Genomic DNA, 27,581 nt, shown 5'->3' on the forward strand with positions numbered 1-27,581 from the left:
CCAAGCCAGAGGATCTGGAATGGAGTTTGAAGTAAAATTTACAACTCTCTTTGAAATTCAGAAAGTTTCTACGATTACTCGAAAAATGTTCGGCCAAGTTTAATTTAGGCTCGACTACAGCTGCATGGGTAGGAGCAACCAGAGTCTCTTCTAGACATAGTGAAAGTTCCTGTACCTTTTGGGTAAGAACCTGAATCTGGGCTGCAAAGAATTGAGCAGGATTCTTCAAGGGCTCCATGACAGGCTAGGACCCAAATGAATGTAAATACCCCTAATGTCTTTTGGCTGGTGATAATGTTTTGAATTAATGGGTATCTCTTAAGAACAAAGTCCAGCGATATCCTTGGAGGCTGCTTACACTTGGCATGATGTGGCCATGTAGCAGCCTTGAGGACTGATGATGCTTGGCAAGATGCAGCCATTTCACAGCCTTGAGTGCTGGTAATGCTTGGAAAAGTGCGGCCTTAGAGCTGTGTAGCAGCCTTGAGGACTGATGATGCTTGGCAAGATGCGGCCTTAAAGCCGTGTAGCAGCCTTGAGGGCTGGTGACATTCTAAACAAGATGCAGCCTTTGGGCCATGTAGTATTTTTGAGGGCTGGTGATGTTTGAGCAAGATGCAGCCTTTGAGCCATGTAGCAGCCTTGAGAGCTGGTACTGCTTGGCAAGATGATGCTGGTGTGCGACTTGTGCCATCGAGTTAACACAAGCGGCAGTACACTGGATTGTGTGTACTGGTGACACTGGTGTGTGACTTGTGCCGCCGAGTTGACACAAGCAGCAGTACACTGGATTGCATGTACAGGAGACACTGGAGTGCACCTTGTGCCTCCTAGTTGACACAAGCAACAGATTGCTGGGGTGTGGCCCATGCCGCCTAGATGACACAAGCGAGATGACACAAGCGGAAGGACATTGAGGTGCAGCCGTACCGCCTAGATGATACAAATGGCAGATGATATTCTAGACAGGCAAAGTACTGGACACTCAACTGAACAGGAAACTAACCAACAGCACTGAAACATGTGAAACGCTATCACCGGCATCCGATCATCCTATGGACAAGATAGAAAAAGCCACAAGAGCCAATCCAGTTAGTCCAGGAATGACAGGTAGGAGTTCAGTGATTGATCGCCCAGTGTTCGCATCTCCTAGCAACACAGCGGCTTGTGACAGGAAGAAACCAACATCAATTAGTGCAGTTGGATCCTGACCAGGTGTTAGGGGGTTTAGGGTTCTGGTCGGCCCTCTCATTGGTGTACTTTGGGCAGAACCTTGACCCGGGGAGCCAGTTCTGAGCCTTCCACTACATGGATTTAGACAAAAACTTTACAGAGTGGTAACAGTGGGTCCCGGAAGATAGAGTTGGTGTACAATGGGCAGAACTTTGACCCAGGACACCTGTTCTGGGCCTTCCACTGGATGGATTTGGATGAAAATGTCACAGAGGAGTGGCAATTGGTCTGGGATGCCTAACTTAATAACTTGAAGATTTAAACCCCGGCAACACCAGATTCTTCAGCGTATATTATAATATAATATATATATATATATATATACACTCACACACACATATAGGAGTGCCGCTACCTGCTGGTTACTAATAAATATATATATATATATATATATATATATATACAGTATTTATATATTAAACAATATTAGCTACAGTATATACACAGTACCCTGTGGCCAGGGCTTGGGTCATTACATCAAGTTCCCTGGCCAGTTGATTACTGTTAGCAGCAGATTGTGTTTCTGCAAAGAATTAAGAAAAGAAACCTTAGCAACAATTTTTCTAAAAATATTTCAGCCTAATAACCAAAATTATTTTTAAATACCTACTGAAGGGCATGTTTTTCCTCCAAGGTAAAATCTTGTGGTCCAAGGGAGATTTCTAAGAGTGAGTGGTCCAGGGGTAGAGTAATGGGTGTAGGAGGGACGTGCGCAAGAAATGAGGGACTAGGTGCTGGACAAAAATCATTAGATGTCTTGGTGGGCTGGAAAGCAAAGCAGTTGAAAGCTCTGATGGCCCCGGATATTGGTAGGGTGCAAACAAATTGCATGGCCATGCCAACTCTCCAAAAAAATAAAGAAACAACTGTGAGTATGGTGCCATGCCCTCAGAACAGGGCACCATTCCAGGGGAGGGGGAGCGATCAGTCTAATCACCCCCCCTGTAACAATACTCGTTTCTTATCAATACGCTGGCCATGCCTGCATAGCAGTGCAGCCAGAGCTGCACGTTTATTAAAAACTAAAATGCCTACTATATGTGGTAAATGCTGGAAGCATCAAGACAAAATAAAAAAATGGAACAATAAATAATTTTATTAAATTTATTTTAATATGGTTTTGCCTTTTAAATTATTGCCACTTTAAAAATACAGGCTAACTTGCCAGAATTGTCCCTGTGTCTGCATCTCACAGGCTATTACATTAGGCCATTTGTGTGGTGAATTTAATCTACTTCTTGGGCAGCATTATTTTCACAGTTACAGTAATTTCAAGCTGCTATTCAAGAGGTAAATGCATTTTATGTTTAAAAGAAAAAACAACAACAACAAAAAAACAACAATGCAGGTGTACTGTACTATGCATCCAAAAAAATATGTACAATTAAATATACATGTTGGCTGCAAAAATGATATAAAAAGGAAAGCTAAAAATGGGTTAGAGGGAAGGTGTTGAAGGTGTTTAGCATAGCAAAAAAAACAATTACAGTTCTGAGTTTAGGAAGCATATTACATGTAGCAGAAATACAATAATGAGGATGCTGTCTTTGTGTACCACTCAACATATAGTAAATGTCTACTCCAAATGCGCTTAATTTAAAATGAATTGCAAAAACATGAATTAAGCTATACATTAAATAAATGTGCAAGACTACCAAGGACAACATTGTGTGACCTAAACTATTCAATAATTTATTGGTTCACTCAATAATACATTTTATTGATTAGGAAGATACAGGACAGGAGATTTACATTTTCTTCCAGGATCTGGCAATTGTCAGTCAAGACGAATATATGTTGTCAAGCTTTGAGTTTCAGGACTGTATAATTTTTTTAGCATCACAACCACATGTGAAATCATTTTCATTTACTGTGCTACAGTATGTAAGACTAGAAGTCAGATGTAATAGTTAAATTATTTTAAATATACAATGTAGAATAAAGTTGGTACTGTAGTGTTGGGTGATTTGAAAAAAGCTTTCATTAGCTCCTTTTTCTAAGTGAAACAGTTCTTGTTCAGTTTAAATTATTAGTGTTTAAAAAGCATCACCAAATACTACAAAACTATACATTGGTCATGATATACCATGTAAAATTATAATGTACTTTGTTACACACTTGAAAACAATTTGTAAATTGTGCTGAGGTTTAAATTGTTCGTACATCATTCACTCATTTTGTTGAATGGGTTGTCAATGACTGGACAACTCCCCTTAATACATGATGTCACCCTATGATGTAAATCATTTCCCAAATTTAAAGCCTCAACAAACTCATTACATGTAACCAGGACACTAATCATATTATGGCTCTCTCTCCTGAGGGTCTTAATCTATTCAACCTTCAGTAGAACTCTGCTGACCTGTATTGAGGACGACTAAATGGATTGTAATAGCCTGTTGTAAATTGCATTGTCTTTACTTAGAGTTCTAACCACATCACCAATGATAATGTGGCTTTCTGGCATGCATGGTTTCTGCAAAACTCCCAATGGGCCATAGCCACATCCCCATAGCCAGACCCCCTCCACAAGCATCAGCTCCCACGCAAACTCTAATTGGCCCTGTTTTGGAGACTGTTTGTTGCTCAGGAGGGAGGGCTGGGAGGCAGGGATTGGGATTAATCATGTAATGCATACATCATTTCACTTTTCTTATGCATACCAGCATTAACTAATGCCATATTCATGACTATTTATGCCCAGAATAGCTCTTCTGATACGAACAGTGTTGTGAGCACTTCTGGGTTTATGACCCTTGAGTTTTATTGTGCATGCATGACCATCGGAGGTTTGACCGCATTTTTTGGTGCTTAGTAAATCCAACACTGGAAGTTATATTTAGCAAGTTTATAAAAATGGGTATGCCCTTTCACTGAGGGTGTTTAGCCCAGAAGAAGTTACAGTAATCAATAAACATATGAAGGTAAAATGTATTTTGCCCAGGAAAATCGAAAAGAGTCACAGAGCTTTTCAAACAGAAGAACATGTCAAACTATAAGGATATTATTTTGGAACAGTAATTTATGGTTTCAAAGATCATTATTCAGATATAAAGCTATTCCCGTGACCAAATAATTTGCTATATTAAAAGAATACTCTGTTTCTTGGAAAATCATTCGTTTATAATAAAAGTAATGTAAAGTACAAAAATATTTTTCTGAATTATTTTTAAATGAACAGAATGAATAGAGTGTACATATACTGTAGTCTCCAGAATGTAATGAATATAGCAATAAAAGCATTCATATGTTCATTATAAAGGAGATAAAATATTGATTTAACTAAAATTGTGGGTATTGTACCTTTTCTTTCAAAGTTCGGACCAGAACTTAATCTTATCTCTTAGGTGGGGGGTTTCATTGTTGCTGATACTGCTGGATAAGCTTCTTAGTAAATCCTGACACCTATAAATTATAAATATATAGTTTACATGCATACTAAAACCTTGTACAGTATGTAAAAATCTGCTATTTCAATGCAGTCAAGCAGCATGTGTGATTCATATTATATTTCAAAGAAATTCCTAAAATTCAGTTTGAGAATTAAGACGAACTTCATATAATAATCTGCAGATATAACATAAACATTAAACTCTTGTAGAAAACACTGCTTTTATTAGCCATCTACACTGTTTGTGATAGCAGCAGGCTGCAGAATGCCCCAAAAGAAAGCTAAGGCGTTTATTTAAAATATATTATTTAGCAGGGCTGGATTAAGGTTAGTGGAGCCTACAGGACAATTAACCTTTGGTGACCCCTAACAATAGCATTGTCAAAATGATATACTGGATATGTTAATAAGCATCACAGTGACCACAATAGAGTAATTAGAGCATTTCAGTGACTGCCATACAGTACACACAGCATCCAGTATATGTCATACAGAACACACAATATCACAGTGACCACCATACTGTACAGTACATTGTTTCACATTGAAGAATTTGCATCTCACAAAGGCATTAAAAACCTGCGTTTTTGTATACTTAGTTATTCATATAGTGACCTGATATTTTCTGAACTAAAATGCTACTGTAAGCACAGTATGACATACCAAGCAACTTGTATTTGCCCCCTTACACTTTACAAATTATATTCATTTATTTATCCAAAAATAGAATGAAATAGGTATTGTATGGCTTTAGGTAGGATATCAATACAAATATTCACACAATATTTAGTACTAAAAAATTTTACAGTATATAAACAGACATACATTTTCTTATGCCCAGCAACAGGTTAATATCAACACATTCTAAGGGGTATACTTACTATATAAAAACCTATTTACTTCTAAAAACCTGCACTCTAACTAATATACCCCTAATGCTGGCCATACACGCTACAATTATCAGGGCGATCCGCCTGATATCGGCGGATCGCCCCGATAATTGTAGCGTGTGTGCGGCTGACCGAGGTTTAAATATTGCTCGGTCGGGCATGCAGGATTGTCCAGCATGCCCGTCTGATGCGATATTTACCCGGTAACTGTCGGCCGCATCAGGCAGAGTATGCCCAGCGCGGCCGACAGACAGACATTTCCTGTGTTCCTTCCTACAGAAGGAACAGGGAAATGTCTCCTCCCCCGGGGGCGGAGAGCGGATGTCAGGCTATACACTGTGAGATTTCTCTCACAGTGTATGCCGGCAACATCTGCTGCTGGCAGCCGGCCAGATAAAATGTCTGTCGGTCTGGCAGACATTTTATCTGGCTGTGTATGCCCAGCATAAGTGTCAAAGAGTTGCAGCATATTTTATAAACATTCCACAGCACTGATAATATAGCAACAATGTTATTCTTTTGCTATTTAGCAACAATAACTGAACAATAACTCTGGTGCGCAAACATTTTGTTTAAGAGATAGACCTGTTCCACACTCTCAGTATATTTGTAAAATATGGCCAATAAAATTACATTTGAGATAAGAATTAAGATGTTAATTTCAGGCTCCAATTTGATTAGAATGGTAGTTTAATTATCTGTGCAGAACAGTGGATGTCAAAGCAAATCATAAGACACAATCAGCCTGACTCTGAATCACACGAAATACCGATGTTCACAGAATTGAGCGATTTTTTGCTACTATGTGTATTAGAAAATCCCTAAAAACTTGTACAGCACATGCTTCACACTGTGTGTACAAATAGAAGTGCAGTTGTGATTGAGATATGGTATAAGAAATGTACTGGAAACGTGCTTGGTGTTCCTGGGCTCTGCCTGGGAGGTGTATATTCAGATACACGGAGATGTACCGTCTTATGGCCATGTTGCGGACATGTCATAGAACTGGTTGCAAACCCACTTATATTGGAGGCCATACTCTGATGCAGAATCTGCAACTAGATTCGGACTTGTGCAAGTTCTGATGGTGCAACCTGGTTGCGTCTAAAGATGCACCAAGCAAGAATGCCACTGCTTGGACATCCAGACACTGACTGTACACCAGGGGAAGGGCTGATACTAGCACTGGTATAAAGTTGTAAATGCAACTAGTGCAAAAAGCGTTACAGCGGCCACTGTAGTGTGTGACTCAGTATATGACCAGAAATCAGTATTTATAATCTCATGGCAACTGGTTGCCGATGCAGTGCTTCAGAATGTTCACTCTGTTTGTAAATGTTGAGTAACTCTAGTCGGCTATGTGTGAGCCACCCCTTGTGCAAATTTAATTCACACTCTGGAAGATAGAAGTTCCTCATAGCTATCTGGCTTTGAGCTGTCAAATGGCACAGGCCAGGCTGTGGAGATCAGCTGACAGTAGGCAAAACAGGGCTGATGCATTTTGTCCATGTAACGTTGACCTTCTCAAAGCAGAAAGATTCGTCCTTGTCTACCTGCTCTCTTATTGCACTTTGGAGGGGATATCACTGTATGTATTCACTTAAAGTGAACCCTTTGTATGGTAGAATGAATACACTATTTAGGATCCATATCTGCATTGCTCTATGGATTCACATGTTTCTGTGATTTGTTATTTTAAGTAGCAATATCATCAGTGCTGTGGAATGCTTATAAAACAGGTTGCTACTTTCTGACAATTTGAAAGTGATCGAGCAGGAAACTCCCCACTGACATCACTGCTGATGTCAGTGCGGCCGCCCAGAAAACGGCAGGCATTCAGTCAGGCATTCCGATCAACATCGACAGCCGCCACTTTTATAGTGAGCTCCGGAGCGAGAGAAATTCTCACTCGCTCCGGGGCTTGAACACGCACAGTGTGGCCGCTGTGCGTGCGCAGGGCCTTAACATCGACCCGGTTGCGAGCGCTCAGTGCTTGCGACCGGGTCTCAATGAGACCCACTGTCCCTACAGTCATTCCAAGCAGCCCCTCATGACTGGCCAGGTCCTGGGTGACTCAGCATCTTCCTCGCTGAAAACATGCATAAAAAAATAGAACTGGGAGCAACAAAACTACTTTGCTGGACTAAACTGTTCAATCTGATGTGCAACATTTGTACATCTATATGTGACAGTCTGAATCTGTATACGAAGTGCTACTATGCAGCAATGTGACTTTTACTCACACCAAATTCCTTTCTGCTTCTGCGACTTCATACATGTTTAAAAGTAATTTCTGTGCAGTTAAAGTCACAGCCTAGCATTTCTAGCACATTGTGAGTGGTGTTCTGCTGCATCTGCATTGTGAATAAGATGTGAATAAGACACAAAATCTTAAGAAAAAGAATGTAAACTACACAGCAAAGAAAGACTCAATGGTGCTGGGCATCTCCTACCGTATGGTGTATAGATGGTAGGTATAGGAGAACACATCTATATCTCTTGCTGAGCATAATACATTTTATGCTTGTGTTCATTGCTTATAATCCTGACCTATCCCGTGCCAGAAACAGCACCTGAAATCACCAGACTTGTAGTGTCTTAAAGGAGGAGGGTTTGGCATTGTGGGCCTCCTTAAGCTCTGGGCCATGTACTTGCTGCACCAATCACAACCACTGTAGTGCTTCCCCTGGAAACAAATATTCAGTAGCTTCTCCTAATGCCACCAGCAAAATTGCTAACTACAGTACTCGAGGCTGCTTTACTAATTCATTCCTACAGTAGTGTAAAGTTCTGGTAGGCAATGTTGCATTTTCAGAAATGAAGGGTACTCATATTTTGCAAAATAATACCTACTTGTCTAAGTAATGGAAATATGTTGCTTAAGAAGAAAATAATTACAGCAAGCTTGCAGAACATTATTTTCCCCTCTTCCCTAAGGGTGTAATGTCCTGTCTAGTAGTCATTAGAAGTTTATATCTGCTATTATGCTGGCACCAAGCAAATACATTTATATTTATTATTGCAAACTTAGGAATTTTGTTTACAGGTTTCCTAGTTATCCCTAAAACCTACACAATTTACCTAGACAACCCACATAGACCCTTCTTAGCCATCACACAGCTATGGAAGTACATTTGTAAATTATATAAAAATAATTAATTAAATAATTACTGTGTAATGCAAATACAGGACCAGATGACCAAATGCAGTAGAGAAGAATATGACAAGTGTGGGATGTCTGAATTAAAGCTACCCAAGAGCCACCCAGTGCTCAGCTTCATTGTCCCAGGCACTACTGCCAGTCTAGTACAGCATTGAAATACATTATCCCTAATGCTGCTAAAATGGTCAATACTTACCACAGCAGTACCAAACAAATTACAACTGCACTTCCTTCATTTTTAGTAATCCTATAAAGTATGTAGCCCACAAATGCTGGGCAGATTTATTTATACATTGCAGCTTAGATTTGAGCTAGTACATGTCCTTACCAAATCTAAAGCTTTATGCAAATTATAAATCTGCCTCACCTGCAGTACAACATGGTTTTGCCAAGGTAGACAGTTTGGCTTTTTTTGCTTTGCTCCTATCTCTGAATCGGCCACTGAGGGTATATTTATAAGACAATTTCAGCTCTAGATTTCATATTCTGCTACATAATAACCAATAATACTACGTTCAAATGTGGGTTATTTTTATTGAACTTTTAGTGAAAGGAGAGATTAAACTAAAATGTAGATATGTCCCTTAATTATTTGCAGTAGATCATAAAAATGTATAAAGTAAACTCCTCATCCCAATACATTCCTTACATTTAAGTGTTTGATGTAGATAGTAAAAAAAACCTAAAAATATATACTGCTTAAAATAAAAAAAAATATACACTACTTCCGACTGTTTATAATTCTAGCAAAAATCAATAAATGAGCTGTCTTTCAATTTAAACTAATTCTAAATAGTTCTTGGTATAATAAAATGCACTATGATTATCAACACATTTAAAGAACCAGCAATAATGTTGATCAACACATTACTATGTTACCTTTAAAATAATTTTAAGTAAAATGAAGATTAAAATTAAAGTGTGTATTAAACAATAGTATTAACTTTAAAAAAATTAAATATGTTGAGAATTAAATCATTTGGGCCACAGAAATATGGAAATACATTTAGAGTTACATTTAATTAATAATGTTTCTTCAGATTTAAGCTGGCAGCTATTTGAAACTCATTACAGAGACAAAATGTATTTCAATTTAATCTAAATTAATCCTGCCTGGCATAATGAGAATATAAATTTAATATCCTAAATGTTCGTCACTTAATTTTAAGTAAAAAAAGTGGATGATACAAAGAGATTAGAAGCACATCGATAATAGTACATACTATTTTGAACTCTAAAAAACTTATGCATTATGTAATCAAGAAATAGCATGAAGCTTTGTATCAAAACAATATAAATATAGTTTATTTACTTGGGAACTGGCTTACTCTGATTAAATATAGTTGTTTTACTTGAAACTGGCTTACTCTGATTATTATTGTAGCTATATCACAGGGATGAGCAAAGCAATTCGACCACCTCATTGTTTGTAGGAAATCATGTTGTTTTATGGTGTCAGAACTGTGGCAAACAGTAGCATAATTGCAGTAATTGATAAATGTTAATTACAGTACATACTGTATGCCATTTGCTATTTCAGCAGAGTGAAAGGAGGAATGTGTCAAACTTAGCTGCCAGTACTTGACAGAAGCCTGAGTAATGCAACATTCGGGCAGCACAGATGGTGTAATGGTTAGCATTACTGCCTCACAGCACTGAGGTCATGGGTTCAATTCCCACAATGACCCTACCTGTGCGGAGTTTGTATATTCTCCCTGTGCTTGCGTGGGTTTCCTCCAGGTACTCCAGTTTCCTCCCACACTTCAAAAATATACTGGTAGGTTAATTGGCTCCCAACACAAATTAACCCTGGTGTGTATGTGTGTGAGCATGTGATAGGAAATATAGGGCCTGATTCAGAGCCGCTCGTTCTGACCGATGTTCGCACAGCTGCGCATGCGTACGGATTGTAATACGCAAGCGTGAACCAGTCAGTGCGGCCGAAAATCATTTGTTCGCTATATAGCGAATGCCTGCTACTTTGAGTGACAGAAGGAGGCGTATGTGGGTGGTAACAGGGGAAGGTGCTTGAAAATGGGGAGTGGAGAACAGAACGCAGGCGTGCTTAAAGGTCAAAACGGGCGTTTTAAGGGAGTGCATAAGTAATCCAGAAGCGTCATTGACCACGTCACTTGTTTTTTTTTAACTCAGAACTGCTCGCAAAATAGCGGTTGAAAAAACCAACCACAAGAATAGCGAGCAGTTCATGCGCTGTACGATGTACTCGATTAATCTAATAAATAGCGGACATGACGTATGGTGCGAGCGGCAAGGGGGTGTTTTTTTCAAAATTACAACCGCAAGTTTTGCTCGCTCGTTCAGACTTAGAGGCGTGAACAGACCGCAAAGTGCAAACGGTTAATTTGAATAGCCACCCCTTTTTATAAAACGAACGACCGCAAATAGCGAGCGGCTCTGAATCAGGCCCATAGATTGTAAGCTCCACTGGTGCAGGGACGGATGTGAATGGCCAAATATTCTCTGTAAAGCGCTGCGGAATTTGTGTGCGCTATATAAATAACTGGTAATAAATAAATAATAAATAATTATGTATCAGTAACAAGCTAGCATTGTGATTGTTCCCACAGACTCTCTCTTGAAATATATATATATATATATATATGTACTTTATTCTACAAGCTACAAACATTGATCTCTAAGTACTAGGGTACATAAACCCCCTGATTCACTACAGTGCTTCATGTGAGCAACATACTGGAGGTATACTGTATGTATGAATTGTTTTTTTACATATGACACAACACAGCAAAAAACAATAAAGGAGCAAAGATGGCCTCTTTAAAATAAAAAAATGCCATATTGAAGGGCAAGAGGGACCAGTGTGCACATCACACTGCCTCGCAAAGCAATAGATCACAGTAAGATATTGAATATAGAGTGGAAATGTGCCAGTCTTTCCTCCATATTTACCATAGTTATTATGCTAAAAGCACACTAATATTCTATGACAAAATGTGATGTTTGCAATGTATGCAATTTCAGTTGTATGTAGAACACCTAGCATTTGAGCTGTTTAATTATTACTGTGGATAAATGAATGGGTTAGGCAAGATAAACCTTCTTGTAAATTACATTATATTTAAACTGTTGATTGCTCATGTTTTGTCCAGGCACTCACAGTCTATCTGTAGTTGTATTAAATCAGTCTAGCTTAAACCCACATTCTTAAAAATAATTACTATGTAAATTTGTACAAAAATGTCCCTTTAAAATTTTATTTCACTTTTCCGTATAAAGATTGTCACTTTGAAGTGGTGTTGGCCTTTGAAATTGAACAAAAATAGGATTTTGGTACTTACCAGTAAAATCCTTTTCTCCAATTCCACAGGGGACACTGGAGATCAAGACACTGGGCATAGACAGGTGGAAGAGTGGAGCTGGCACTTTAAATCTTTGTCACTCCTCCCCCTCTATCCCCCAGAAGCCCCAGTTAGAGAAATGAAGCCCGAGGAGATGGAAACAGAATCAGAAGACATAAACTGAGGAGAAGGAATCAAACCACAAGGACGGCAATAGCCAAATAGAAAACACACATAACAACATAGTGCATACAATTAATGTAAAAACAGAACACAATGGCAGATAAAGCAGAGCTGGGAGGGCATCCAGAGTCCCCTGTGGAATCGGAGAAAGGGATTTTACTGGTAAATACCAAAATTTAATTTTCTCCTTCATCCACAAAGAGACACTGGAGATCAAGACACTGGGGACATCCCAAAGTTTTCCCCTGAGTGGAATGCACAGGAAGAGATAGAATGGCGGAGGCCAAGCACTTAACAACATACGTATGTTGGATGGCCAAACGGATCCATCTGGCCCTCCTTCTGCATAGAAGCTGGCCAACTGCATTAGCAGCATCCAAAAGGACAACAAGGAAACTGACTTCCACGATGCTGCTGTATGGGCCACAATAATCCAAAGAACCCGCACCACACCCAAGGAGAGGGACAACAGAGAGCTATTCGACCACACCAGAAAACAATCTGCCGGGTGAAGTGGAAGGCTGATATCACCATAGACAGGAAGGAAGGCAAGCCACAGAGTTCTTCACAGACATCATGAAAAAATTAGATAATAAGGCTGACAAGAGAGGACTCCCAACTCCGAACCAACCTGGTCAAAAACAAAACCAATAGGGGTTTCAGTTCCACATCCTAGAAAGGCTCGCACAGAGGAGACTGGAGGAACATCAGAACCAATGGAGATGTAGGCAGGATAATGGAGGCCATATTCAGAGAACTTCCCTATAGAAAAGTCTGAATCTGAGCAAACAAGGCCAGGCGGCGCTGAAAAATATTGACAATGCCGAGATGTGAACCTTGAGAGAACCGAAGTGTAACCCAGCATCCATGCACCGAAGAAAAAGAGAAGGAGACAGGACAAACAGAAGAAGTATTGGAAAAAACCCCGCTCTACACACCAGGTCACATAAGATTACCAGAAGCGATGATAATTAGCTGACTTAAACAGCGTGTGAGTCTAGAACCACAGAGTCCGTGAACCCCGCTAAAGATAGTGGCCTCAACAGCCATACCAAAGAAAGCTGCCGCTGCAAGTCTGGGTAAATGAAATACCTAAAAGCAGGAGGTCCAGATGAAGAGGTAGTAGCCAGGGATCCTTGACAAGGAGCAGTTGTAGATCTAAGAACCAGTCCCAACAGAGCCAGTTTGGAGCCACCAGGATGACTATGGCCAGTTCTCACTTGAAACACTAGAGGACTGGTTGAAGAAGGGACAAAGGAGGAAGACAAACACAGGATCTTACCTCCAAGACACTGTCAGAGCACCTACTGCCTCTGCACTCGGATCCCGAGTCCTGAAACAGAACCAAGAAATCAGATGATTCTGCCAGGAGGCTATGAGATCCAAGTCTGGTCTTCCCACCTTCTGACTAGCTTTTGGGGAACCAACAGGTGAAGGGCCCATACTCTTGGATGAAGGTCCTGATGACTGAGAAGAAGGCCTCCAAGTTTTCCACTCTTGGGAGAACACCATCAAGATCACCATCACATGTAATTCTGCGGTAGAATGTGACTCACCTTTCGCATGGCCTTACAGCTGCGCATCCCTTCTAGGAGGAAGAAGTATGTGACTGCAGTGACTTTGCCAGACTGGTCTCAAAGAGGCTGACCCTCGAGACAGGAAGTAACTTCCAGAAGAGTGTTGAAGTTTGGCATGCAGTTCCAGCACATTAATCAGTAGCATTGACTCGTGAAGCAATCATCGTCCCTGGTAGTGGTTGTCCCAAACAACCAATAAAAACCTAGAGTATGTCAGGCAAGGCGTATCCCTCTAGCAAGGAGGGAAAATGGTTAAGTTAAAATACATCTGTACCTCAGAAGGCAATGTGGATGTAACCCCTTAAATAGATATCAGAGCAATACAGGTTTGGCAGACGAGGTCTATCCAAACTAGAAGAGCAGAGAATCAGCAGGAGACAAAAAACAAAACTAACATACAATAATAAATGTAGTAGTTTATGAACAGAGCGATGCAATGAATATATAAAGGCTCATAGGGTGTAAAGCCTAACTGATATGAAATGAGGTACAGATGTCTACCAGTACAGCTGTTAAGGAGGTATGTCAGGTGCCTGCTGTTGCAGAGTGCACTTTTCACTATTCTAAATGGCTCTGAGACAAGAGCGCCTGTCTAGAAGAGTAGAGCAACCCCTTACCTGCGAATGACCTGGGACCACCTGGTCCATATGTAGACTTTTACTGACCCATGTTCAACATTGAGAGAGAAAATGAATAGAAAAAGGAGCACTCTTGAAATATGAATGTTAAAACGTAACTTTTAATGTAAATTAATATTTAAAATATATCTAAATATTGTACTACAGACACCAGACAAACATAAAACATACTGTAAGTACCTAACCAAAATGTATCATACACCCTTTACAGTTATTAGTCCCTGCTGGGATAAAATAATCAAAATAAACAAAGAGGTAGGAGGTATGCATGCGTCCTTATTCTAATTGACAGGTCAAAAAATATTCAGACCACATCTATTTATATATATATTCTACTGCTCCTCACTTAGCCTTAGGCCATCAATGAGGAGTGAGAGATCATTTGAGAGCAGTTTGCCTAACAGTGTAACTGCAATGTTCCTCAATTTTTAATTTCTGCTGTTGGAGGTCTTACATACAGCATTGGACCCCCAATGAGAGAATTACACTAATTGAGATGGTCATCAGTTAATAGACCAATAGAAAAATAAGAGCTATGGTAAGAACTTACCCTTGTTATCTGTATTTCTATGAAGTCCATAGGGTTCCACAGGATACCTTGGGGTATAGGCGATGACGTCAGACATCGGGCACCACAGAGTTAATTTTCAGCCTCCCAGGATGCACTGGGGTCCCTCTCCTATACACCTCCCCCTAGCCAGGCAAGCCAGTTACGTAACAAGCCATAGGCCAGAGGAGGAGAAGAAAGAGAGGGAAGAAAGTCTGGAACACACAAAAATCACATTCTCACCAGAGGGAGATGGAAAAACCAGTGACCAGAGCAAAGCCCATCTGCAGTACAGGTGCAACAGGGTGGGAGTCCTGTGGAACCCTATGGACTTCATAGAAATAGAGATAACAAGAGTAAGTTCTTACCATATCTCTTATTTTCTACTTAGGGGTCCATAGGGTATCCACAGGAAACCTTGGGGATGTCCCAAAGCAGTATCCTTTAAGGGTGGGGATGCTCCTGTGCTGGAAGGAGAATCCGCCGCCCGAAGGAAGCATCCTGAGAGGTGAAGTACCGAATGCATAATACCTCACAAAGGTATGGACAGAAGACCATGTGGCTGCCTTGCAAAGATGAACAGCAGAGGCACCATGGCGAGCTGCCCACGAAGGACCAAAAGACCAAGTAGAATGAGCTCTAACAGAGGATGGTACAGAAAGGGCTTCATGAATATAAACCTCTGAAATCGCCATGCGAATCCATCCTGCCAAAGTTTGCTTAGTGGCAGGCCTACCCTTCTTATGGAAACCATAGAGGACAAACAGAGAGTCCGATTTATTAAATGAACTGGTATGGTCAACAGAGATCCGTAAAGCCCATACCACATCCAAGGAGGCCTCACCAGCAGAAAGGTCTGGGGAATTAAAGGCTGGTACTATGATTTCCCCATTGATGTGGAAACTAGACACTATTTTAGGTAGGAACCCATGGCGAGTGTGAAGCACTACCCTGTACCTATGGAAAATCAGAAAGGGGGGGTGACATGAGAGAGCCCCCAAGTCTGACACACTTCTGGCCGAAGGAATGGCCTGAAGAAACACAGTTTTAGCTGTAAGTCATTTTAAATCCACTGAGCCCATGACCACAGCCAAGTCCCAAGGAGCCACAGGTGGAACAAAGGGAGGCTGTATGTGAAGTACACCTTGCATAAATGTGCGGACATCAGGAAGTGTAGCAATCCTACGCTGAAACCACACTGAGGGGCAGAAACCTGCACCTTCAGGGAAACAAGTCAAAGACCATGATCTAAGCCTGCCTGTAGGAAAGCCAAAACCCTGGATATCTTAAAAACCTGAGAATCATAGCCTCTAGGGTGACACTATTCAAAGAAAGTATGCCACACTCAATGGTAAATTCTTGCAGAAGCCGGCTTCCGAGCTCTGAGCATTGTGTTAACTACAGAGCTGGAAAAACCCCAGGACCTCAAGAGGGCAGTCTCAACAGCCATGCCATCAAAGACAGAGAACCCAGGTCCGGGTGATGGCAAGGACCTAGAGACAACAGGTCCGGACTTAGAGACAACAGCATCGGAGCGTCTATGGATAGACTCCGGAGATCTGAGTACCAGTGCTGTCTGTGCCATGCTGGGGCGTGCTACCTTCTTGCTTGAATTTGCGAATCAAGCGAGGAAGAAGGAAGAATGGAGGGAAGAGGTATGCAAACTGGAAGGTCCACCAGACCGACAGAGCATCTACCAAAAGTGCCTCTGTGTCTCTTGTTCTTGACCCGCACACAGGAAGCATGTTGTTGTGTCGGGAGGCCATGAGGTCTATCTCTGGAAGGCCCCACTTGTTCACCAGCAGCTGAAACACCTCCTGGTGAAGAGACCACACTCCTGGATGCATGTCTTGATGGCTGAGAACGTCTGCTTCCCAGTTGAGGACTCCTGGTATGAACACTGCCGAGATGGCAGGGAGATCGCCTTCCATCCACGCTATAATGCGGGACACCTCTGTCAGGGCTGCCTGACTGTGGGTTCCTCCTTGGTGGTTTATGTAAGCCACCGTGGTTGTCTGACTGCACCTGCATGGGTGTTCCATGGAGGACATGCCTTGCTTGTTGGAGAGCCTTGAATAATGCCCTTAGTTCCAAGATGTTTATTGGAAGTGCAGATTCTGTTGGCATCCACCTTCCCTGAAAGAAGTGTGGACCTGTCACTGCTCTCCAGCCTCAGAGACTGGCGTCCATCATCAGAAGGACCCAATCCACAATCCAAAAGGGGCGCCCCCTGTTCAGGTGAGCAGTCTGCAGCCACCAGGCTAGAGACAGACATACCTCCAGGGAAAGCACAATTGTCTGTGTCTTTATCCAATTGGGCAACCCATTCCATCTGGAGAGGATCAACTTCTGAAGAAGTCTGGAGTGGAAGTGGGCATATTCCACCATGTCGAACATCGACACCATGGAGCCCAGTAACCTCATTGTTGAGTGCACAGACACTAGTTGGCTGCAAAGGCAACTGTGTATCCTTGCCTGTAATGCAGAGATCTTGTCCTCTGTCACAAAGATCCTCTGGTATTGGGTGTCCAACAGGACTCCGAGATGGAGCATCCTGTGTGAGGGAACCAGGGAGGACTTCTTCCAGTTTATCAGCCAGCCATGATTCTGCCGAGGTCATATAGATAGGGCAACAGGTGGACCCCCTGCCTCTGCAGGTGGGCTGCCATGACTGCCATGACTTTGGTAAATACTAGGTGCAGTGGCCAGACCAAAGGGCAGTGCCTGAAACTGGAAATGTCAGTTTAGCACCACAAACCTGAGGAATTGCTGGTGCACCAAAACAATAGGGACATGCAGGTAGGCATCCTGAATGTCCAGGGACACCATGAAATCCCCAGATTCCATTGCCAATATAATGGAACGGAGGGTCTCCATGCTGAACCGAGGAACCCTCAAAGACTTGTTTAGGGACTTGAGGTTGAGGATGGGCCAGTAAAACCCATTGGGTTTCTGTACCAGAAAAAGATTTGAGTCATAGCTGGTCTGGAGGCCCCTCCAGCAAGGGAATAAATTGATTTTAGACATATTTCAACCTTACAATCCGTGGCATCCTTTAAGGAGGACATGGAGGGCATGGGTAATGTAGCACTCCTCACTAGGCGTGTTACATGAGAATCCACCTGCAAAGGAGTTTCCCTCTTGGAAAAATAGTTATCCGCAAAGGGGTATGCAACTGCCAAACGTTTCTGAGGCTGGAATCTGCTACCCGGATTTCTCCACGCCTCCTCTAAATGATCCAACAACTGACCAGATAGAGGAAATACAGTGGCATCACCTTTAATATCCTTAAAGAAGGGATATTTAGTTTTAGCCATGGGGGATCATCATCTTCAACAACCAAGACCGCACGGACTGCCCGTATAAGGCCTGGTGTATATATTTTTTACTTAGACTCTGCCTCTTTAGTACGAAGAGGCTCCTGGTTTGAAAGGTCAAAAATCTCACCATCATCAGATGTCATGTCATCATCATCATGCAGAACATTCTGAGACACTAGAGGCCGCTTAGCAGGCTGCAATGATGACTCCTCCTGTAACACGTCTATTAGGTGCTGTACCATATTGGACCCTGAACTCACCCACGCAGGCTCCTGCGAGACCTGGGGGGGTGAGCTGTATAGGTGAGGACACTACCGACTGCTGTGATAACCCCATTTGGGGCAACATAGCGGGTGTGGCCAGCTGACCCACAAGGGTTGTAAGTGCCTTAGCAAAACAAGCCCAGGGTGGTTCCTGCACAGGTGCAGTGAGAGTAAATAGATGTGATATCAGAAAACATGCCCTGCATAAACCCTCAGTGGTTACAGCACCCTCTGCTATTGGTACATTACAAGTGGTACACTTTAGTGGTAGGGGAAAATCATGTTCACTCTCAAACATGATGAGTGCAGTGGAGTGTATGTGACTCCCCCACAAATAAATGCTTTTATAGTGAGGCAATGACTTCCCTGCAGCACCGCACTGAAACGGCTTGAAGCAGAGAAAGGACATGGATAGTAAAATGGTTGACAGTCAGAGTGAAAGTACAGTCAACAGCGCTAGCATTAAATCACATACAATGCAGAAATAACTCCCTGCACTACCAGCACTATGATCAACTACACAGACACGCAGCCTGGTAGGAAACAGTGCTGCATGCTCTGACCTTAGCTCAAAGGAGAGGTTTGTCGGGAGGACCCGGACCACACAGCCACCAACTTCAGTGTCCAGCAGCGCTTGCATGTCTGAATAAAATGGCCACCAAGGAGCAGAGAGGAGGCGAGCCTGGGGGAGGAACGCGGAACACAGCCTGCCAAACCACTGTGGAGAGGCACTGTGCAGCAGGGGAGGCGCCGGCTGTCAGACAGGGAAGGCACACTCCCCTGGCATGCTATTAACCCCTGGGATGCTGGAGTATATCCTCACCGCCACAGCCCACTGTCCCTGGTGGTCTAGTGGAAGCACAGGATCAGTACCTGGCTCCATGCGCATGCCTGTCCAGAGGGAGCCCCCTGCCTGGAGACAATTAGAATGTGTTATTGGCGGGGACCCTCCGCAGGACCCCACCACTTACCTGCCCCCTTGAATCTGGCCACAGTCCAGGTTATCCGGGGTCACCGCTAGCTGTAACCCCAGATACCTACCAGCATCCCCGGATCAGTAAGGGTGTTCTGGTCTGGCGGGGTGTAGGAGCGACAGCATGGATGTCAGTACTGACTGTCCATGCTGCACAGATCATCTTGTACAGCCACAGCTGCCTTGAAGAGATTTTCAGGGGCCTTACAGCCCCCCTCTGTTATGGTGATCCGATTCCTGGCCAGGCACCTACGAAACTGGCTTGCCCTGACTAGGGGGTGGGGTATAGGAGAGGTGTCCCAGTGCATCCTGGGAGGCTGAAAACTAACTCTGTGGTGCCCGATATCTGACATCATCGCTTATACCCCAAGGTATCCTGTGGATACCCTATAGACCCTGAAGTAGAAAGATGTAATGATAAGTCATATGTGTTAAATCCTATGAGCATAACAGACTGCAAGTGGCACCGAAAATAAAAATCTCAGTATCCAAATTTTTGGTACCAACAGATCAAATGCATATAGGTTACCCACTTAGTAGTTTATTCAAACAGACTTGAATAGCAAAACTTTAAAAAAGTTCAAAAGAGTGCTAGTGCATAAATAAGTGTTTTTTGTCATCACAAAAAACAAAAGCAACATAAATGCATAAATGTACACTTATAGTTAGATTATTATATACAAATCGTGTTATACATGTATATTATAATGGCTCTATACAAACAGCTCATACAGTATATAGCTCAACTGTCTGCATGAGCCCTGAAAGGAAAAACCTTCAAAAAAGGTGGATATGTGAACCAGTTGTGTCATCACCTGTGTTAAAAATCATTAAACAGTGGCCCTGATTCAGAGCCAGATGCTCTGTCAGAGTGCTCACTCTGAATCAGGGCCAGCCTTCTGAATTTAAGAGCGGCCTCCTGGCTGCTTGCATAGCTGTGGGTAACCACCCACAGCTATAGCGAGCGGCCAAAATGATGGTCGCGATGGTCAAGACCATCACGACCATCGGGCTTGCGACGAGACCCTTGAGGTAGGGTCTCTTTGCCGCAAGCCCTGGAGTGCTTTTAGCTCTATTAGAGCCAAAAGCACTCCCACTGACATCACTTGTGATGTCCGTGGGGCCGGCCCCAGATGGTAGGCGTTCCCATGGGAACTCACCATCGACAGCATGCCCCCTTTGGTGCGAGACCCATAACGACGGCTTGGCCATCATTATTCGGGTTTCACGCATGCACATAATGGAGCTGCCTCCATTGTGCGCATGCGCACTTGGCCAACATCGACCCACTTGCGAGCGCTCGTGAGCGGGTCTGATTTACGCCCAGTGCTTGTTATAGCAGCCTTTAGTTAGCAGCAATTAAAAAAAGTGCTGGTGCATAGAGAAATAAAACAACATACTGTACATGTATGCAATACAATTGTGTTTTCAAGGGAAAACACTGTAAATCTATGAGTGCAAAAACACAACACCAATAAATATTCACATATATTATACCTGTCTGTATGGGTCTATTTGTATCTAATTATTTTAGTATAAACAAAGTTTACATCTGATTCAATGCTGTTAACTGCGGGTAACCCATATAAGGATTAGTATAGAGGAGTTGCATATTGCAGTCAGCAAAATATGCAAAGTGCTCATATATATCATATTTGTTAATATAAACTCATGGATAAATCCTTGTAGTACTTATACATGTGAGCACCAACCTCACCATCAGATATTTTTTATATCATAATGCATAGACATGAGAACATAAAGACATTGGTCTCACATTTGCAGCATAATGCTGGCAGTCAAATCGTTAAACATGCTATACATAAAGCTAAGACATCTATTAGGTACAAACTTGTTGATGGGGTGTCCTGTGCTGCGCAGTCATGGGCACCTGTCCTGCCGACGCGCGTTTTGCCGATCGGGCTTGTTCATGAAGGGAGTTCCTGGTTAACCTGGATTAATGTGCTATGCATTGGCCTTTTCATTTGGCAATAAATCGTGATGGACAGGACATCCGGCCAATGGGTGTTCCTGCCAATAGTACTCCAGAATCATCGGGAGGAGAAAAATAATTAAAACCTCCACTGTATTTGATTGACAGAACATCTAACCTATAGGTGTCCTGTTACACTCTGTTTGGATTCTGTAGGGTGTGTATCATTAGCCTAATTAAATGCCAAAAAATCTGACACATTAGAAATTGGAAGGGAGTTTGGTATGGGTTAAAAAGATGCATGCATCTCCATTTAAAACACATTTGAAACACATGGGGTGCAGAGATCCAATGTCTTCTCTGCAAATTCCGTGTCTTGTAGTGTATATTATTGTATACTATAGATAAATACTATTATCAAAAGGAGAAGAAAACATCTTGCTAAATAATGATGCGAGTGCAGTGTACATTAAGGTTATTAAGCCTATCCTCAAAATATCTATAAAATTGTTAGTACTGACCTAATAGATCATATGAAGGGAGTATAATCCCCAGTCAACCTATAGTGATGCAATTTACACACAAGCTCAGGTAAACTGAATGTGTCTACTAGGAGTATTGTCAGTAATAACTAGATCTATAACATTATACTGTAGTTAGTCATAATCCATATGAAGTAAATAATGCCCCACAACACGAAGGTAAAAGTTTACATTTGTTATTGGGTTAACCCTCATTACCCATATTATTAGGAAGAATATAAATAAGTGACATTGTGTGAAGAATATAGGAGTATTGAACATAGAGGTATATGCAGTACTCATAATTATCAATGTAGTCAAATAGCAATATATAAGTATTTAAGTAAATGCGTTGTACATGCTTTAGTCTTGGGTAATATTTCTAAACAGCCCTAATCAAAGGATTCTATGAAGATAAGTTGTTGATAAGGCTCCTAAAGTGACATCTTATCAATATTTTAATGCACATTTATGTGCTGTGAATTTTGTAAGTGTGAGGTGCATCCTCTAAATGAAGATGAGGGAGTGTACTAAAACGTGTGGGGGCACAGTGAAACCCCAATTATAGTGACTGCAAATAACAAATTTAAAATTGTCATTGTGCATATTCAATGTAGTACTTTGTGTCTCGTTAATAAATATGAAAAATTGAAAAAAACACAGTGAAAAGGGAAAATGAAAATTGTGTTACTAAGGGCTCTATTTATTATCATTATTTTTACTAAAATAAAGTGAAAAAGGGTGTGCATCACTTTAGTATCAATTACAGTTACTAAAGGGCAATTGGAGTAGAATTCGTAAAATTCTACTCCAACCCCTAAGTATCACTTATTTTTAGTAATCATATCACATTTCCCATAATTGTAATGGGAAATGTGATCTGCCTGGTAGTTACTAAAAATAGTTAAAAAAATACCTAGGTAGGCCCTGTGATAATAACGCCACCTGGAGGTGGCATTATCCAGGGTCTCCCCCAGTTACCGGACTCCTGATCTGCTGTAATGGGCAGAGCAGAGCCCGGAGCCAGCCCCAGTGATCAGCTGTGTGGTCTAAACAGACCTCAAGCTGATCTCTAATAAAAAAAAAAAGTATATAAAAAAATTTACTTACCTGACTCCAGGGACCAGTGGTCGGGGCTCCGGTGATGTTCTCCCTCCAGTCAGCTGCTGTCCCATGCTGCACTGCAACCCGGTCATCAGGTGACAGTGTCCCAGTGCAGTATGGGATGTCAGCTGCCCAGAGGCATGGAAGACATCACTGGAGCACCGATGACTGCAGGTAAGTGCTATTAAGGGAGGGGGGGTCGTGGGGGTTCTGCGATCATGGGGGGCTTAGTGCTGGGGGGCTGGGCTTAGCATCGGGGGAGCAGCGGCGGCCGGTCGGCACATGAGCGGGCATTTTGGCAAGATATTTTTTCTGAAAATACCATGACTAGTGTGCAGAGGGGATTTGCAGGGACAGAGCTTTATCACAAGCTCTGTCCCTGCAAGGGATTTGTAGTACATCCTTGTGATATTGCCTGAATTCGCAATGAGAATTCAGTTGGTAATATCACACTACAATCTGCATTACAAATGCGGATTGTAGTAAATAGAGCCCTAACTATCATAGTGTGAGAATGAATAAAAGGGGGAGAAAAAGGTATATACACTTAAGTATGTGATTTATGATGGGATAATTTCTAATAACAGGTGAGTGTGATAGTGACTGTAATAACTAATTTTGAGATTAATAAAAGCTATGTCTGACAATGGCCTGGTCTATATGGGTATTAAAAAATATGTGTATAAAATGACAGTATTAAATACAAATTGACCAGCTGTATAGATGCACATTTAAATAATTCAGTAGTCCCTTTAGGCTGCATAATAAAGTTTGGAAGAATAGTCTTGATTTAATATAAATAGCTTATCTATCCTTTATATCTGTGCATCAAATAATTACTAGTGTTTCCTAATGCACTATATCATCTTCTTTCATAGGCCCCTATAATTGAGTTTGGTACCTATAGGTTAATCTAATACATGGGGTCGTGTATATCACTTCCTATCCCAACTATACAAGGTCCTATTGGTCAAGAGGCTGTCATAAAGCACCCATAAAAAGGGGCTTTAGCTGTTATATTCATTTAACACTCCAGGTGTGAGGGTACCCAATCTAGATATCCACTCTGTTTCTTTTCTGAGTAAAATCGTACTCAAGTCTCCTCCTCTAATGCCCATTTTTACTTTTTCCAAGCAGAAGGTTTGGAGTTGCCCTGGATCACTTTGATGTTTTATTAAAAAATGCCTTGCCACTGAGGAGGTTTTCTTTATTCTGCCAATGTCAGATTTTGCATTCCTAATATTACTGACATGTTCCAGTATTTGGGATTTAAAGGATCATGTAGTCATTCCTATGTATTTGTACCCACATTTACATAGTAGACAATATATAATTACAGTGGTGTTACAATTGTAGAAGTCTTGTATAACAATATTTTCCCATATTTGTCCTGTATATTACAATTTTTACTTATATACCTACTGGCTTTGCAATTTCCATAGGGACATGTTCCCTCTACCTTAGGTTTTCTTCTGGGGCAATGTTCATAATGACTGTGTGAAATATGATCCCCTCAGTTTCTACCTCTCCTCAAACTCATAGAAATTTCTGTCTTGAGATGAGATTTCAAATCTGAATCCAATAGGAGAACTGGACAATGTTTCTGTATGATTCTTTTAAGTTTTTTCCATTCTCTACAGAAATCTCCTACAAACCTGATCTCTTTGTCAACCTACTTAGTCATAGGTTTAGGAAATACAAGTGTGTCCCTATCAATTTTGGACACAATATATCTAGCTTTTTTGATAGAGCGGTTACTATAACCCCTGTTCCGTAATCTCAAGGAAAGATCTTCACATTGTCTAATAAAGCCCACTTCAGTAGAACAATTACATCTCAGGCATAAAAATTCACCTTTAGAAAGGTTGGATATGGTAGGTGGAAAGTGACAGCTCGATTCATGGAAGAGGCTGTTGGTTGCTGTAGATTTCCTGTAGAGGTTGGTGGTGATTTCGCCATCTATCTCTTTGCCTATCTTCAGGTCTAGAATTTAGATGCTCTCATTAATTATCTCCCAAGCAAATTTTAAATTCAATCGAATGGTGTTCAAAATGTCAATAAATTTAAGGAATTCCTGTTCCTCACGTCCCCCATATGACATACACATCATCAATGTATTGTAGCCATTGTACAAAATGCTGTGTGTATTTCTCATTGGATTCAGCAAATACCACCTCTCGCTCCCACCAGCCCAGAAATAAATTAGCATAGGTGTGAGTGCAGGTGGATCCCATGGCCATTCCCCTTGTTTGCAGGTAGAATTTATCTTGGAAGATAAAATAAATACTGTGTAAAACAAAAGACAGTAAATTTATCAGAAATTCTTTAAATTCACCATTACTGTTCATCTCCAAGAAATACCTCACTGCTCGCAGACCATCTTAATGTCTGATGGAGATCTATAAAGATTCCACATCTATGGAGATAAGTAACTGATGATCTTCCAATTTGATGCCCTGTATTTTCTGCAGTACATCTCTCGTATCCTTGAGATAGGATGGAAGGGTCACAAAATGGTCTCTCACATGTGTATCAATTAATCTACTTCCCTGCTCTGTCAGGCTTCCTATCCCAGAGACTATAGGCCTTCCCATGGGATTGTTGGTGTCTTTATGCACTTTGGGGAGTGCGTAGAATGTGGGTACCTTAGGAGTCTTAACCTGTAAGAACTCAAATTAATTTTTTAGTAATTATGCCCTCCTGTAGAGTTTTTTTGAGAATTTTGTTGTATGAAAATTCTCAGTTGGATCAAACATAAGTTGTGTATAGCATGAGATGTCTTGTAGATGTCTTAGAACTTCTTTTACATACATTAGCCTTTGGACAAAGGACAATGTTGCCCCCATTGTCGGATGACTTTATAATAATATGATTCCATTCTCGCATCTGTTTCAATGCATGCTTTTCTGGTCCTGTGATGTTTTGACTTACAGTATTTACATGTGATTCTTCTTTAAATAATTTATCCATGTCTCAGGATACTAGTTCCATGAAGACTTGGACTTGTGCAAAAGTATTTTCTGGGGGAAGAATGTAGACTTCTTTTTACACATTGGTCTGGTTCTATTTGTCCTTGAAGTATATGGAAGAGAATGTTCTTCAGCCAATTCCTTTAGTTAAAAAAGTGCCTCAGTGTCTTGTTCAGGATCCAGGATTTGGATATCTGGTGGGACAGAGTTATTGTCTATGTTGTCAGGGATAAGACTTCTCATCTCCTTCATCTTTTGCTCTCAAATAATCTCTCACTTGTCATTGATGGCCTAAGGCTAAATGAGGAGCAGTAGAATTAAGAGTAACAGTATCTTTACCCTGACCATCCTGATATTTCATTTGAGTGATTATGCAATTGGTATTAACTGGTGCTATTCTAATCATGCTATTGAAGCCTTACATACGAACAGATGTTGCTTAAATATTTCACCTTATTAAAATTTGAATAAGGAGGTACCTACACCTCCTAGCTTTCCAATTTGATTCTTACATCCCAGCAGGGACTATCAACTCCATAATAAATATTTGTTACATATAATAATACATTGATGCAATTTTAAATTGTGCTATTAAAGCCATATATATATATAAATAGATGTGGTCTGAATATTTTTCGCCCTGTCAATTAGAATAAGGACACACGTATACCTCCTACCTCTTTGTTTATTTTGATTCTTATATCCCAGCAGGGACTTATAACTCTGTAAAGGGTGTATGATACATTTTGGTTAGGTACTTATGTTTTATGTATTTGTCTGGTGTCTGTAGTGCAATATTTAGATATATTTTAAATATTAATTTACATTAAAAGTTAAGTTTTAACAAAATCATATTTCAAGAGTGTTCACATAACAGTTCCTTTTTATTTTCATTTTCTCTCTAAATTGTATATTACTCTAGTGAGCACTGCCACAGCCATAATACTAACTAATTAACATAACATCAGTAATATGAGATTGAAATAGCGGCTCTTCATAATAATAGACAAAAATAGATTAAATTGCCTGTGCATCATATTCCCCATCCCTATTCCCTGTAGTCACTATACCGTGTTCAACATTGCCAATATCCTTATGCAGGTAGAGCACCAATAGTTTCCGTGTGTCATCTAAGACTGTATGCTCAACAACTTGGTCCTTAGACTGGAGTTGCATCAGTTGTTAGTGGAGACATTTGTGGTTGCACCAAGAAACCACAGTTTATTGGGTAAATTTACTAAGATTTGAGATGTTCCCGAGTTGCAATGAGATTCATCTCGCTCCAGATCGCCAGAACTTGGGTTATTTAATCACTTTTTATATCTCAAATTTACCAACAGGTGATTTGAGGCTAAATGAGTTTGCCGGTGGTGATGTAGGTCGAGTTTCTCAGGTGATTTTAAAGCAAGCTTGAGTTAGTTATTTCACCAGAGATTGCAGTGATTTCTCTCTGCAAAACTCTCACTAGCAAGCTGCCTGCACATACCAGTGAGATATGTGTAAGTTCATTGTATTGTATCTGTAAAAAACGGGTTAATTGTATATAAAAAATTATG

This window comes from Taudactylus pleione, unplaced genomic scaffold (assembly GCF_031769625.1).
Source record: "Taudactylus pleione unplaced genomic scaffold, aTauple2 ptg000179l, whole genome shotgun sequence".
Lineage (NCBI taxonomy): Eukaryota > Metazoa > Chordata > Amphibia > Anura > Myobatrachidae > Taudactylus > Taudactylus pleione.